This window comes from Pogoniulus pusillus, chromosome 44 (assembly GCF_015220805.1).
Source record: "Pogoniulus pusillus isolate bPogPus1 chromosome 44, bPogPus1.pri, whole genome shotgun sequence".
Taxonomy (NCBI): domain Eukaryota; kingdom Metazoa; phylum Chordata; class Aves; order Piciformes; family Lybiidae; genus Pogoniulus; species Pogoniulus pusillus.
This window is the reverse complement of record NC_087307.1, coordinates 244,769-261,610: the sequence shown is the minus strand read 5'-3', so window position 1 is coordinate 261,610 and position 16,842 is coordinate 244,769. Positions and strand designations below refer to the sequence as shown.

The 16,842-nt window shown below is 46.6% G+C and overlaps 1 long non-coding RNA gene across 1 annotated transcript; it reads left to right on the top strand.

Moving 5' to 3' along the window:
• Positions 1-5,078: 5,078 nt before the first annotated feature.
• LOC135192832 (uncharacterized) lies at positions 5,079-10,560 on the top strand. The gene is made up of 3 exons (XR_010309039.1): positions 5,079-5,150; positions 9,694-9,786; positions 10,513-10,560. It is a non-coding gene; the product is annotated as an uncharacterized LOC135192832 (long non-coding RNA).
• The last annotated feature ends 6,282 nt before the right edge of the window (positions 10,561-16,842 follow it).

Here is a 16,842-nt window from a genome sequence, read left to right as displayed (position 1 = left end):
AGGGGTGAAAAGTACATTGTGATGAAGATCTTCCTCCAAGCGACCATTGCCCACATTTCAAACACCCCTGCCCACAATTTCCAAGGGGAACTATGCAAGCGCAGAGGACTGAGAAGATAATTACCATACACAGTGGGAGCAGGGGGGTTTCAGTGAGAAGAATGGACAGGCATTTCAGGAATATGCATGGATTCAGTGTATAGATGTGGGGTGGCTTGCTTCTTTGGGGTAAGCACGATTTTGGAGGAGATATCCCCTGTGCATCCTGCACAATAAACATACATACTCTCTAACTTTCCAGTTCTAGAGTCCTTTCCGTACGTCACTTTTCCCAGAAGCCTGGGAACAATCAAGCCTCAGCGGCCAACAGCACATGGTCCCCTTAAAGTGTTTGGGCACTGTCTGGGTCTGTGGCCAGCCCCCAAGAGTTGGTAATAATAATTTTTTGACTCAACACTTTAAAGCCTCTTTGTAATTCTCCATTGCCTTCTGCCTCATTACATCACTCTACCTCGTTCTCGGACTAGAAAGCAGCATGTGGAAAGATTTTAGATAGAGAGTCTCGTGGCATGAAAGTGCCACTGGTAAAATTACTAAGAGTCTGTGCTGCCTGAATCGAGGTCACTCAGTTACTCACTGTCTGGAGTCACAGTCTCGGTGATCCCAAATATATGTAGCAAAAGCCATGTTGTTGACCCTCGTGGGTCTGAATAGTTCAGTTCAGGTATTATTGGGGCACGCTATCTGAGGGCTCCACGGGCATGATCAAGCTGGGAACGACAGGCTGGAGCGGCGCTGGCCGGGAGCGCCTTGGCTGATTTTCCCTGGGCTGGTGCAAAGCGCCGTGGGTCGGAATCATGCAGCGGCGATGGCCCCAAAAGCGGCAAAATGGCTAGAAGTGGTGGGTGGAGGAGAGTGGCAGGAACACTGAATTGACCTTTTTATGAGGTATGAGTCTGAGATTGGTGGTCCTTGGCCACAATTCTGTCCAATAAGAGTCTGGCAGCAGGCCAGAACATGCCAAATAAGGTGAAATCCACAGGTTCGGTACCCCCAAATATGGAGAGGGCTCAGGTGGATCCCCGCCCTAGACATGTGAGCTTACATAAGGTGTTTACTTCAACCTTGCAAGCAGGCAGGGCAGACTCGAAGGCACCAGGCTTATTGTGCTCCTTTGTCCCCCTTAATATGTTTTCCTCAGGTTTGGACAGGACAACACCTTTCGGGGGGACAACATGTCCGGGCATGAATAGATTTGTAAACACGGCCATTTGGGCCTGTGTACCCTCCACCACAGTCATTGAGTGGATTTACCACATCCCCTACTATGCACCTGCCTCAGGCAAAAATGAACCTTACAATGGCTTGCTAAAAACAACATTAAAGGCAAAGGGGGAAGGAACCGTAAAGAATTGGAAGAAACATCTAGCCCAAGCTACTTGGGTAGTGAACAGTAGAGGTTCTACCAAGCAAGCAGGTCCAGCTCATTCAGATGTATTACAAAAGGTAGAAGGTGACAGGGTTCCTGTCATTTGTGAAAAGAATATGTTGGGGAAGTCTGTTTGGGTATTCTCCCCTTCAGGGGAGGCTACACCTGTCTGAGGGGTGGTTTCTGCTGAAGGACCTGGTCGTACATACTGGGTTATGCAAAAGAATAGTGGAATACAATGTGTTCCACCAAAGAACTTGACATTGGCAGGGAGAATGTAGATATGTTGGTATGAGTTCTTTTGCAGATGATTGTGGTGCCTGTAAAACCCATAAAGATCCCACTATCCATGAGCATGAACCCTGTGAGTGCCAAGAGTCCTGCTCCATCCCATTCACTGAGGAAAACATCTGACTGTTTCTTGAAAACCTCTGCGCTAGCCAATGCCTGAGACAGAGGGAAATCATAGAATCATAGAATCATAGAATCATAGAATCAACCAGGTTGGAAGAGACCTCCAAGATCATCGAGTCCAACCTATCACCCAGCCCTATCCAGTCAACTAGACCATGGCACTGAGTGCCTCATCCAGTCTTTTCTTGAACACCCCCAGGGACGGTGCCTCCACCACCTCCCTGGGCAGCCCATTCCAATGGGAAATCACTCTCTCTGTGAAGAACTTCTTCCTAACATCCAGCCTATACCTACCCTGGCACAACTTGAGACTGTGTCCCCTTGTTCTATTGCTGGTTGCCTGGGAGAAGAGGCCAACCCCCACCTGGCTACAATGCCCCTTCAGGTAGTTGTAGACAGTAATAAGATCACCCCTGAGCCTCCTCTTCTCCAGGCTAAATGAGGAGATAAATGACCAGGAATTGGAGAAATAATGCCTGAAGCCTGGACAATGATCGTCCACGACACTGATGCTATCCCTAGTCAGATGGAATGACTTGATGCTGCAATGGGCATTATATTAAAGGGGTGGATTGTGGCCATTTGAGCTGATTTTCTAGCTCAGACATAGGGGAGAGGTGAACATTCCAGGGATAGGCCATATAATGGAACAATAGATAAGTGAATATAATTTAATTGCATCTTCAAGAGCTTATGTCTAGAAGCACAGCTTGTTCTGCCCCCTTGCTGGCTTCTGCTGCTTGAGCTGCACCTGCCTGTTATCTTCCCCAGATGCTGTTTTGGCTGCTGCTGCTTTTGCTGCTTCACCACCCCTTGGCCCCTTCCTCCATCTTCCTTAAGGTTATTGTATTTTTCTCTAGTAGTTTGTTTCTCATTATGCTGTTATATTTACACCATAAGAACTACAATTTCATCTTTCCCTGTCTTTCCAAAAAAAATCTGTGTTGTGGTGAGCTTATTCTCCTGGAGGAGGGATGCACCCTAATCTGGGACAAGAGGCTACCTCCAATTGTCTGTAGATGGCCTCATCAACAGCTTCCTTCTGGTTTGGTGGTCTATAGTAGACACCCACAACAATTTCACCTCCTTTCCCACATCCCTTAATTCTTACCCACAAGCTTTCAACTTGTTCTCCACACCCCCACACACACTCCCACCCTTGGATAGAACTCAGCACATTTCAGCTGTTCTCACACACAGAAAGCAACTCCCCCACCTCGCCTTGCTGATCTATTCTTCCTGAACAGCACAGAGCCATGCATCACAATATTCCAGTTGTGGGAGCTGTCCCACCATGTCTCAGTGATGGCAATTATATCATAGCTATTCAGTTCTTCTTCCCTTCCCTCTGCCTGGAATATTTTGTACTCTTGCCCTAGGGATCAATGTGTCATGAATACATCTGCTGGAGTTAATGATAAGACTTCAGAAACATCCTTAGAATTTTTCCTGGATTTACATCCCTGTTTTCCAAGTTGTGATTGTTTAAACTGTTTAATTTCATGTTTATAAATAGCCTTTGTGCAACCACTTCCTGTCAGCCTGAAATCCAAAGAATCTCAGGAAATTTTCCTGAATTGTGTAATATTAATAATAAGAATGAATATTTATACCAAAATTTATATTCATCATTCATAAGAGATTATCAATTTCTACAGCAACATCTGCAAACCTCTTGCCAAGTCTAGAGTCCTGGAAAAAGACATGGTCCAAGAGGAGCCAGAATCAGGGCTGAGATTGCCTGACACTCCCCTAACCCAGCAGCCTATCCAACAGCCTCCAACGGCTAACAGGACACCCACAAGATCTCTCCAAGTGTCTGAGAGATCTTGTACTGTCTGATACTGTAATTCAGCTCCAGGAAAGTCTGGAGATTCTATTTTGTGAGTAAATATTCAAAATCCTCTTGGTAACTGAAATTCTGCAATGTGCCTCCAGCTTTCAGCAGAAAGAAGTCTCTTGAGTTCCTCCTAGTGGGCAAGCAGCATATTGACTGCAAGGTTCTCTCTGGCAGCTACATCACATTTTGTGGTGTTGCTAGTTTTCTTGATTGATCTAGACTGCCTGTTTCCCTCTGTGTAACACCCACAACCATGTGTTCAAACCTGATTAGAAGTAAGGTTGTGGTGAGATTAAATAATTGTTGCCAGAATGTTAATATCAAAACCAATAAACATAACTATTCAATGATATTATTTTATGAATCTATCCCATTTCATAATGAGGTCACAACCTGAACTCCAAGTCACATCATCTTTCACCCCATGCCAGCCATTTCCTAATACAGCAGGCAGGACTTCAGCAAGATATTGAAGCCCCATTAGCTTGTTCAGCTGCCTGAGCTGATTGGTGCTCTCTGCTAGCTGAAACCTGGACAACAGCCATGGCTATGTGCACATGGAGTGGTAACACTGAGCAGTAGGCAATGCTGCTCATGAGTTGTGGCAGCCTTTGGCAAAGCCTTGGATATGGCTGTTACCAGGTCCACTCCTGCTCTCCCTGTTGGCAGGGAGGTAACAATCAGCTACAGGGCCAAATGGCCTCCCTTTACCAGCTCATTCCTCAATTCTCATGGGGACTGGGCTCCATCTTGTGCCTGCTCTGCTTTTAGCACTGCCACAGGATGGCAAGGAAGGAACAGCCATGAGAAGTGACAGCAAGAGGCAAATCCAGTGCCAATCCAAGAGCACTTCATCTGAAGGAATGACCTTCTCCACACGCAGAATTACTCCACTTTATAGGTGCTTTCTCAAACACTGTCTCTCCAATACCATGAAAACCCTGCAACCATTCCCAAAGGAATCTCACAAACAAGAGTCAGTCTCACAGACAAAGCATTTCTGATATTGAGTGAGAACCAAATCCTGAGTTAAACTTTCATAGTTCAATCTCTACTTTCACTGTTGAAAGCTAAGCCTCACACGAGATAATTATTGACCTATTAGATTACAGCTGCAGACTTTGCCCTCTGTGACCAGAGGAATGACAGAGCTTTCCTCCCAAAAGAAGTTTCACTTTTGGTGCTGAGCATTCAGCAGGTGTTTGGTTGTCTTAATCTTCTCTAGATCATTGAAGCTCCGTTGGCACCTGATTACCTTCAGCACCAAAGCATTTCCCTCCTCTGCAAGAGAAGACAGGACCTTCAGGAGGGGAAGGGAGCTGTGGGCAGAGAAAGGCTTCATTTGAACTCCAGTACCTGAGTTTTCTTTTCCTTTTCCTTCTCTTCTGCAGAGGAAAATTGAGTTTCTACATCCAGAAGGAGAAGGGGCTGTCCCATGTCACTGCCCACCTTGAATGGTTCAGGCAGGTATGTGTCTCTCTTCATTCTTCCTCTTCTGAGCAAACCCTGAATGCCTGCTGCTGTTGTGATGGAAGGGCAGCTGATCTCTTTTCTTCCTCCAGTCTTTGCACACAGGGGCATGCAGGCCCTGCTCATTTTCCAAGTGTCCTCAGGGACAGGTGGCAAGGAACTGAGGGCATCAGCTGCAGGACTGTTTCCAGTAGGGCTCACACTCGAAAATGCAAGGGACGTGTGTTGGGAATGGTAGGACTTTTAATGCTGCACAGCTGCTTGATCTTGACACACTGGAACATAAGCCATGGGTTCAGAATGTATAAGTGGAAAAGTACTTAGATAAGTAAACTTGGGGGTCAAAATGACCTTAGAGGATGTTGCAACAGATGAAACAATGTAAAGCAGGAGATTGTGGGGTTTCCTTGCTTATCTTGTTGCTAAGATATGAGGTCTGTCTTGAGGTCTATATTGAGGTCTGTCTTGATGACCAATTAGGATTTGACATGATCTTTAGCTTATATGTTAAGAGTATATAACCAAGTGCTGAAAGTACATCAAATGGAACTGAGCTTGCACCAAGCTGCTCCCCATCTCTTCATCACAGCAGACATGGAATGGTCATCTTGGGGAAGAAGCAGAGGTATCCCTGAGGCACCTGAGCCAGATTTTTCTTTCACCAAGGGTTTCTCTGCTGCTTTTGGTGTACAGAGCTGGCTGTGCTTTCCCAAGAGAGGTGGCAGAGCAGGAGACTGTATTCTTGGTCTGGAAAAGATTGGTGGGTCCAAAGAGCCCTTGGGACAGTGCCATGGGGCAAAGTAAGGCTGATGAAGGACACCCACTTAAATCTGTGTGCTATGCAAAGCTGGGAAGGTACAAAAGGACCATGAGATTCTGGTGATTTGGTAGGAGAGAGAAAGGAGCAGAGAACAGTTCAAGAAGGTGCTGTGGTAAGAGGAGTGAGTCATCTGTGCAAATGCAGCCATCCTTCTCTCAGTGACCTCAGTTACATCATGTGTGAGCCACTCAGGCATTCTTCATAGACTCAGATTTGGGGTGGAAGGCCACTTTAAAAGTCATCTAGTCCAGCACCTCTGTAATGAGCAGAGATGTTTTCAACAAGAATAGCTGTCTCAGAGACCCATCACCAAGCTGGTGACACGTGGGTTTGATGGCTGGAGCACTAGATGGATAAAGTATTGGCTTTATGGCCACACCTAAAGAGTGGCTGTCAATGGCTCCATGTCCAAGTGGAGACCAGTAAAAAGTGATGTCCCTCAGGGATCAGTCCTCGGACCAGTCTTGTTCAACATTTTTGTCAGTGGACAGAGGCACTGAGTGCAAGTTTGTTGATGACACCAAGCTGTATGGTGCAGCAGACAGGCTGGAGGGCAGGAATGCCATCCAGAGGGACCTGGATAGGCTGGAGAAGTGGGCACAAGCCAACCTCATGAGGTCCAACAAGACCAAGTGCAGAGTCCTGTATCTGGGTCAAGGCAATCCTAAGCCTAAATCTAGGCTGGACAGAGACTGGCTGGAGAGCAGCCCTGAGGCAAGGGACTTGGGAGTGCTGCTGGAGGAGAAGCTCAACATGAGCCATCAGTGTGCACTTGCAGCCCAGAAAGCCAACCAGAGCCTGGGCTGCAGCAGGAGAAGTGTGGCCAGCAGGGCCAGGGAGGCCCTCTCTGGTGAGACCCCCACCTGAAGTACTGCATCCAGTTCTGGAGTCCCTATTACAAGAGGGATGTGGAGATGCTGGAGCATGTCCAGAGAAGGGCCACAAGGATGCTCAGAGGGCTGCAGCAGCTCTGCTGTGAGGACAGACTGAAAGAGTAGGGGCTGTTCGGTCTGGAGAAGAGGAGGCTCTGAGGTGACCTTATTGTGGCCTTCCAGTATCTGAAGTGGGGTACAAAAAAGCTGGGGAGGGACTTTTTAGGCTCTCAGGGAGTGCCAGGACTGGGGGGAATGGAGCAAAGCTGGAGATGGGGAGAGTCAGAGTGGAGGTGAGGAGGAAATTCTTCAGTATGAGAGTGGTGAGAATGGGTTGCCCAGGGAGGTGGTTGAGGCCCCATGCCTGGAGTTGTTTAAGGCCAGACTGGTGTCGTGGAGGGGTTTTTCTTATTCCTCCTCTGTTAGGGGGAGGTGAGAAATTAATTTGAGGTGGTATTAATTTTTTATAAAATTATTTATTAAAATTAATATTTACAAATCTGTACCACCCCCAACCACTATGTAATTTAGGTTCTAGTTCAAGTTTATGAAAACAGGTGGGATATATTCACAGGGATTTGATTATTAAATGGATGTATCAAATTACCAACAACTATAGACAGAGAGAAAGATTTTCTTAGGCTTAATGCCTCTTAACAACTCTACTGTCTGCCCAGCAAGGGCAGAAACTGTGTGTGCTCTTCAGACAGAAGTAACTTATATTGCAAAGGAATTAAAGCTTGCTTAGATGTGTTGCTCTCAAGTATTAATTATTGATCACCCTCCCGGGATTGTGTCACAGTGTGCCCAGTATTAGGGTCTTGGAGAAGCTGGAATCTGTCCTGGCTTGCAGGAGAATGATGTGTTCCCAGTCTCTGGGGTAAACAGGATTTCTCTGACCTTCTCTCCTGGTGAAGTGGTCTCTGCCTTGGTGCTGCTGCTTCTGGATGCTGTGTGGGTCCAGGGATGATCATCTGGCAGGATTTCCAGGTGTAGGAGAAGGATTTGTCCATGCAACTTTTAGCACAGTCGCTCCACAGCTAGCAGGCTGTGTTTGTAGGTTAGCAGACAGTCTGAAAGGGTCTGCTGAGCCTAGAATTTTCCAGGCTTACAGGACAGCTGATAAGCAGTATATGCCGGGCAAGCAGGCTGCCGGGCTGCAGGGAGACTTGAGCTCCATAGATAAATACAAGATAGCAGCCAGTGTGTACAGCTGCTTTAGGCTTAGGCAGGGGGCTCTCGGCTCCCCATATATGTATCAGCGCAGGCGTGCATGCGCTCTGCTTCTCAAAGGGTTCACAGACAGCTTAACTGCACCTTGAGATCAGTGCAAGAAGTCTGAGCCTCGGAAATGTTTGCAAGTAAGTAAAGGCCTGACTCTGTGTCTAGGCCATGCAAGCAGGTCTGTGCTGCTATGTGGATCAGACAGCTGAGCTTGATCCTCTGAAAGCTCTGAAGGCTCTGAATGCCCTGAAGGCTCTGAACACGTGGTGCTCCCTTGCACCCCTCTTTGTAGACTCTGAGACGAGATTCGTGGCTCATTTGGCCATCTAGAGTGACCAATCAGGCTGGCAGTAAGCCCAAACCTTACCTTAATAGGCAGAAGCTGTTTGCCTGGACCCTCCCAATTAGGGGATTACCTAGGTGGATCTGTGTAGACTGGGCGTGTGTTTGTTACACAACCTGTTTACTGCCATAGGTCCTGGCAGAAGAACATGTCCAGGCATTTAAAGGCATAGAGAGGCCTCAGTTTTGGGGCTGCTGCCCCTCCACCACAACTGGCTGAGGCTGTGGGCAGCTGTGGTGTCCCTGCCCATGGCAAGGGAGTTGAAACTAAATGATCCTTGTGGTCCCTTCCAACCCTGACTGATTCTATGATCATGCTTGACCTTGAATGTCTCCATGGTGACACAGCAAAGCCTATCTTAGAGGACTTTGCCACAGGTTTCTGGTGAGGCTGAGTGACAAAGTCCCCACAATTTTTATGAGACCTCTTGCATGGCACTGAGTAAAGTCCAGTGACACTGAAAGCTGCCATTAGTGCACCAACACTGATCAGTGAAGAGCAGAGACAGCACTGGGATGTCCTTCAGGTAGGTTTTGGCACTGTGTGCTCACTGTTACTCTCTAGGAATGCATTGCTCCATTGCTCTGCTTTCAGGGAAAAAAAAATCAAATTATCAGGTGGGGAATTAGAGAGCAGATGGAAAGGGCCAACCACAACTCCATTGCCCAGTCCCCTCTGCCTCTCAGGTCAGGAGACAAAATGTCTGGGAATGAGAGTGTGAAGCCGTAAGTGGGAAGAAGAGGAGGATTGGAGCAGCTCTTTTGAATTTGATTTGATTTCTCCCCACACTACTCAATTTGATACTGGCAATAAATTCAAGAGTCCTCATCCAAGATGACTCTCCTTTGCTCCTGATGCCACCTGATTTGAGACCTCCCACTCTTTATGGCAGACCACCAGATTTGCTGTCCTATTTCTGGCTCTGTCCAGTTGAGGAGGGGGAGTAACTTGGTGGCCATCTGGCAGACAGTCAAAGTCACCCCACCACAAGGCCTGGTTTGGTCAGGGCAACATCCAGTGTTGGGCTTAGTCCCAAGCACTGTTCACAAGGAGGCAGCCTCCCTTCGTCTTCCTTGGTGGGAAAGAGCAGCTGGGCTGAAAATCCTTCTGTGCTCTGTACCAGCACACATGACATATTGTGACCAAGCAGAATGATGAGAATGGCTTTGAGAATTCTCAGAGAGCTGCACTGCACATCAGATGGGACAGGACCCATCTGGGAGTCCAGCAGAACATCTCACCAACTCTGTCTTCTGTTTTCAACACCTATGCCCATTACAGAGCTTTTGGCCACACTTTTCCTTGCATTGCCAACTGAAACCTGAGGAAGGGATACAGGAAAGCAGAAGGAGCAAGGCACTGTCTAGCAACTTGGTAAGAACTGGGTTTGTTTTGTTTGAATGCAGTGGAAAGGGAAAAGAATCATTGAAACCCCTGGGTCCCTGGGACAATTGAGTAGGACAAGAGGAGATTTGTGTCTCCCAAGAAGCTGTTCCATGCACTCTTCTTGTTCCTTAGGGAAAGGTCTGTGCTAGTTTGAAGCAAGCTAGAATGTTTTGGTAAAAGAACTAGATAATGGGCAGTGAAATGAAAACAATGGTGTCTCTTCGCTCACAGTCACGCTGAGAACTCTGGGAAGAAGAAGTAAAACATTCTCCATTTTGTTTTTCATTCTGCCTTTGCCTTCAGACCTGGTCACATCTCATTAACCTTGCTCCCACTAACCTTGCTCCCTAACCTCTTGGCTGCACTTCTCTTCTTTCTGAGAACTGGGGTAAGGTTGAGAGGGCCGGGGGAGATGTTGGGGTGGTTTGAGAGCCCCTCCTGGGGACTCAGGTTTCTGGGAGGGGAGTTGTGCTTTTGTATTGTTTATCCTTTGTATATTTCTGTATATAACTGTATATATTGTAAATAGCTGCCTGTATATTTGCTGCTGTAAAATAAATAGCTTCATTTATATTCCCAGAGGCTGTTTGAGTTAGCTGGGGCAAATACAAAGTGTGGGGGGGCGGGTAAGAGCCCAAACCATCACAAGGTCTTTGTTAATTTTCCCTTTACCATTTTCTTCTCTTTTCTTTCACATATCAATGACATGCCCAGGACACAGCATCCTGATGGGCATTTCCCGGTATCTAAAGGAATGGTGGAGATACCTTGGTAAGTATGCTGAATCCCTTTGGTCTTTAATGGGATCTTCCCTGGCCGCCTCTGGGATGTGATGTGTCACTAGGCTTCCTTTGCCTTTCTCTGATCACAAAAAGAGCAGTCCCATCCTGCTCATCAGCTACCACCACTGGAAAACAACACCTACATGAGAGCCAATTGTGAAGGGTTTGTTTGGGTTTTAGGGGATTAAATATGAGGCTGAATTTAAAAGGGTTATAAATAATTTAATATTATATACAAAGATAATTCCATCCCCCAAACTTATATGCAGCTAACCTACACAAGTTCTTTGTATGCGGTTGTGAAATTACTTTACAGAATGTCTATTTACAGCAGGAATCAGGAATTTGGCAGAGGTTTGGAAAGGTTTTGGATAGAGAGAGAGTCTTGTGGCATAAAAGTGCCACTGGTAAAGTCACTGAAAGTCTATGCTGTTCAAATCGAGATTGCTCAGTTACTCACTGGCTGGAGTCACAGTCAGGGTGATCCCAAATATGTGTAGCAAAGCCACGTTGTTGACCCTCGTGGATCTGACTAGTTCAGTTCAGGTATTTGTTGTGGAGGCAGGGAATTAATGTGGCCGTGTCAGGAATTTTTATACAAAAACAGAGTTGTTTTATTTCCCAAAAGCCCACCCCCAAAACTATATATACAGAAATTAATTTAGTTTTAATTACCAGATTCGGTTGCCTTGAGAATATCTACAGGGATGCCATCGATAATCTGACTATTTTGGAAGTCAGAAGTTGGAAAAGGCTTTAGCTATTAATTAATAACATTTCCCACTTAATAATAAAGGTGAGCCAAAATAACTCACAGTCAGGCTGACTTCGTCTTGTGGCCTGTCCCTCTCGTTCCCTTTCAGCAGCTGCAGGTGGGTCGTTAAGGGTTGTTAGGCTTTTCAAAAAGAGACCTTAATGGCTGTAGCAATCCTTTGAAGCTCTTTCTGTATCCAGGCCAGGCGAGGGGGGGAGAACTCTCAGGCAGTCACGAACATTCAGGCAGGAACGAACTCCAAGGCGGGAACCCCAAAGGCAGGAAGCTCCCCAATATTTATACTCTCTCTAGACAAAGAGCAGAGTTGCCACTTCCTTAGGCACGAAAGGGCACAGCCAATCCCAGCCCAATTCCAGCGTGGGCACTGCACGGGGCACTCCTCCTGCGGGCAGGACCCCTTTGCTCACCCCCTTCACGCCTGCAGGGCAGGCAAGGGGGAGGGGAACCAGGCGGCTTTACCTCTCCCATTCAAGCCACGGAGGGAGAGGAATTTAGGGGTATACAGGACTCCAGGACAGTATTATTGGGGCACACTGCCTGAAGAGACTCCACAGGCACGATCGAGCCGGGAACGACGGGCTGGAGCGATGCTGGCCGGGAGCACCTTGGTTGAATTTTCCCTGGGCCAGTGCGAAGCACCATGGGTCAGAATCATGCAGCGGCAATGGCCCCAGAGGCGGCAAAGAGGCTAGGAGCAGTGGGTGGAGGAGCATGGCAGGAACACTGAATTGCCCTTTTTATGAGATATGGGCCGGAGATTGATGGTCCTTGGCCACAATACTGTCCAATAAGAGTCTGGCAGCAGGCCAAAACATGCCAAATAAGATGAAATCCACAGGTCCGGTACCCCCAAATATGGAAAGGGCTCAGGTGGACCCACACCCTAAGCGTGTGAGCTTACACAACTTGTTTACTTCAACCTTGCAAGCAGGCAGGACAGACTCGAAGGCACCAGGCTTATTGTGCTCTTTTGTCCCCCTTAATTTGTTTTCCCCTGGTTTGGGCAGGACAACACCGTTTGGGGGGACAACATGTCTGGGCAAGAATAAACTTGTAAACACGGCCATTTGGGCTTATGTGGCCCTCCATCACAGAGCCTTAAATCAGAGGTTACAGGATAGTGATCTGCCCTTCAAATAATACAAATCTCTCTTTAAGGAAGGAAAGACACTAGAGGCACACACAAGACAGACTCTCAAATCCCTCAGGGAGGGGCACTTCCAGCAGCTCTCCCAACTCCTCCAATCACTTTAGAAAGCTTTGTAGAATGTGAATTGAAAATATACTTCTCACTAAAGAATCACACACAGGAGAGGCCTGAGAAAGATGCTTTGGCAGGGACCTTAAATCAGATCTTTTGGACATCCTCATAGCAGATAGGTGGTTTGCCCTTAGAGGAAGCACCATCATTAGCCCAGTGACACTGCTGTTTCTTCACAGGATGGGCAGTGGCGGAAAATGTCAAATGGGTATGAGATACTCTGAAGCCTGCCAAGCCCTTTCAAAACCTTCCATCTACACTCTCTCTCTTACAATTTCATTCCAGGCAGCTGCATTTTGCCTGTTACAGCATTTGGGATTTCATTTCCCCCTCTCTGTTCTCTCTCTCTCTCTCTCTATATATATATATATATATATGAGTGTAAAGTTTGTAGTAGAGTAGTAAATCATTTTGTGTAAATCAACTAAGACTCTTTTTTCCCCTCCTTCCTCTCTTATGTCACTGTAAGCTGAGAGAGGAGGCAGGGGCAGGGCAGGGAGAGATATCTTGTTACTCCCCGAAACATCTCCAGCATCTCTCCCAAACACTTCAATCTATGTACAAAGCTTGCCAGAATGTGCATTAAAATATGATTATCACTAAAAAACTCCTGAGTTACTGGGATGATAGAGTAGGAGAAAAACAAAAAGAGAGTCTATGGCCTTTGGAAGATGGGACAGGCCTTTGTAGTCACGAAGACAATAAAAATATAGTGAAGCTATTCAGAGAGAAAATTAATAGAGCGAAGGTACAGCTGCAACTCAAACTAGCTACAGTCATTAAGGATAATAAGAAATCTTTCTATAAATGTATTAGTAACAAAATGAGAACTGTGGAAAATCTCCAGCCTTTATTGGAGGCAGAGGGAAACAGTGGCTAAGGATGAAGCGAAGGCTGAGATGCTTAGTGCTTACTTTGCCTCAGTGTTTAGCATTGGATCCAGTAGTTCCCTGGACATTCACCTCAGGATCTAGGAGTCAGGGAAGAGAACCAGAATGAGCTCATGACAATAAATGAGGCAGTGCTCAATGATCTGCTAAGCCAACTAGACCCAGACAAGTCTATGGAGCTAGATGGGCTGCACCCAAGAGTGTTGAAGGAGCTGGCAGCTGTATTTGCCATGCTGCTCTCCACATGTCCTGGTTCTAATTTGAATTTCCAGAGACTCAAATATATCTGATAGAACCAATAACAATTTCATAGAGTACCCTTCCCTCTTCCCCCTTCCCCCTTCTTTCCCAAAAGAAAGGGATTAGAAGTGGAGAGAGAAAAGGTAATCACACCCAAATAAATGAATCTCACTTGATTTGGAAGTTAAAAAGAAAAGTTTAACAATAACTTTAAAAAGGTATCTGAGGTAGGGAAGTTACAAAGGCATCACAGAGGGGTATTCTGCCACCTACACCGATTGTGGCGGAGGGGAGAAATTAATTAGGGCGAGATAATATTCTATAAAAATATATATTTATTAAACTCAATATTCTGAACTCTGCCACCCCCAACCACTGTATATTAATATTAAAAAAATTCTACATGGTCATGGGAACATTCTAGGATAAATATCTACAGTATAACTTATTAATAACTAGCAAACACTCAAACTAGCAAACACTCAAGCTATAAACAGAGAGAGGAGTTTCCCCATGGCTTAATGCCGCTCGGGGTCTATATGCTATTCGCCCAGCAGGGTGGGCTGGAAACTGATTCTGCTCTATGGCAGAGGCAACAGACATTACAGAGACATCAAAACAATTACTCACAATTCTGATTAATCAATAATCACCCTCTGGGGCTACATCACAGCCTATTACTCGTGTCCAAAATTCAGGGGAGCTTTGCCCATGGACTTTGAGGCTGGAATCCTCCCAGCTTCAGGGGAAAGGAGAATCTTCCTGGCTTGTAGGGAAATTACAGTCTCTGACCTTGTTCTCCAGGCAAAGGATGCAATCTCTGCCCTTCTCTCCTGGTTTTTCTGGACGCTCTATCCAGGAATTCTTGGCAGGACCTCAGGTGCAATCTCTGCTGTCTCAGAACAATGTAATGCTGGCCAGACAGGCCGATCACATGCAGACAGTTCAGAGTCTGCTCCTGGTTACTTGGCAGCAATGGCGCTTACCAGGCAATGATAGGCAGCGGCCATGCAAGGTGTGCACGGCTGTTTGGGAGACTATGAGCTCCACATACATATAGGCAGGCTTAAGTGAGCTCTGCTAGTGAGTACACAGGCAGGGGAGTCCAAGCTATGAAGGGGAGCCCGAGCTGCAAGTGAAACAGAGCACGTTGTTTACCTGTGCACCCCTATTTATTGAATGTGGGCCAAGATTAATGGCCCCTTGGCCACTAGAATGACCAATCACACTGGCAGTTAGCCAAACCTTACAATAATAGGCAAAGGCTCTTGCCTGGACTTTCCCCAAATATGGGGATCACATGGGTTTACCCCAGGGAGACATGAGCTGGGTGTGTGGGGGCTTACACAACCTGTTTAGAAGCAGGAGTCCTGGCAGAAAGACATGTCCAGGCAAGACAAGGCATAAATAAGCCTCTTTTCAGGCCTACAGGCCCACCACAACAGCAGGACCATCACTAAGTAGGCCTTCATCTCTCTGAAGTAAAAGCCTGGTCTGAGGGCAAACCGTTCTGTGAGCAAACCTTTCAACCTTCCTCACAGCGAATGGCACTGGTCAGACCTTCCTTGGGAATCAGTCTGCTATCCCGTGCCACTGAGACCCCTGCATTATGAGATGGACAAAGCAGGTGGTCAAGGTTCCTCTGTCCTTCCTGGTCTTTAAAGGCAGTGTATAGCTTGGGCTCTCTCTGACCTGATCTGTATGATGAAGTTATCCATCTCCATATCTGTGTCCATTTGAGCTGATTTTCTAGCTCAGACATAGGGGAGAGGTGAACATTCCAGGGATAGGCCATATAATGGCAACAATAGATAAATTAACATAATTTAGTTGCAGCATGGAGAGCTTTATGTCCAGAAGCACAGCTTGTTCTCCCCCCTTGCTGGCTGCTGCTGCTTGAGCTGCACCTGTCTGCTATCTTGCCCGGCTACTGTTTTGGCTGCTGCTGCTTTTGCTGCTTCGCCACCCCTTGACCCCTTCCCAATCTCCCTTATGGTTATTATTTTTTTTCTTCTCTAGTAGTTTATCTCTCTTTATATTGTCATACTTACACTATAAGAAATACAATTTCATCTTTCCTTGACTTTCAAAAAAAAAAATCTGTGTTGTGGTGAGTTTATTCTCCCCGGGGAGGGATCCACCCTAACCCAGGACATTAATTTTGGTGCTTTTCCAAATATGGGGCACGATATTGGTTTGTTTTTTTCTTTTGATTGATAATCAGGATAAGGAAGTCAGGGAAAAATGGATTTGTTTGATCTATTTTGGCCCATTATTGCCTCAATTCTGACTATCAGTTCATCAGTGTTTTACCACTATGGTGCACTACCAGGTGTGTTTGTTCTTTGCTAAGATGGTCTGGAACTCAGTAAAAGCTGTGCTAGTGAAGGTTGGAGAGTTTGTTATGAATGTTTTAGGGTTTAGGAATGTCACTGAGGGTGTGCTGTATGTTACACTGGTGTCAGAGACTAGGAGTTATTTGGAAGAGCTGAGTTACCCAGTGGCCTGCATAATATGTTTGAACTTGCTGATTTTGGCTGCTATTGTAGGTCTGGTTATAGTTTGGAGATGAGAGAGATGCAGGAACAAACAGGCTACAAGTGATGTTTTTACCTTTTTCAGAGGCAGTGTCAGGGAGATAGGGGCTAAAGACACAGTCTGTGACTGAAGCGGGGGAGGGAAGGCCACAGCATCAGGCAGACAGACTGCTCGCAGAGCAGCAAAACGTCCTGCCCTGAGACCTTTGAAAGGAGAAAAAATGGCTGGACATGGCCCGTACCCCACTGACCCTGAAGCATGGAGTCAGGAAATTATCTGGTTCCCTTTTGTACTGAATAGAACTGAGGAAAGTAAGGTTAGAAGTGATGGAATCCTCGTGGAAGCGCAGTCCCAAAGGGCTGCCATGCTGGTGCTGGATCTGGCTGCAGCCAGTGTGGGCTATGGCAAAGTCCCTCGGATGGATAAAGTTGAGGAACTGGTTTGTGGAAAATGCAGCTCGAATGTTTTGATCTGTAGGAGGGTCGCTGACACCTCAGCCTCCGCCATTAGAGAGGCTGCTGAGGCAAAGGTTCTTTTGCCTGCAACCAGGGGACCAGA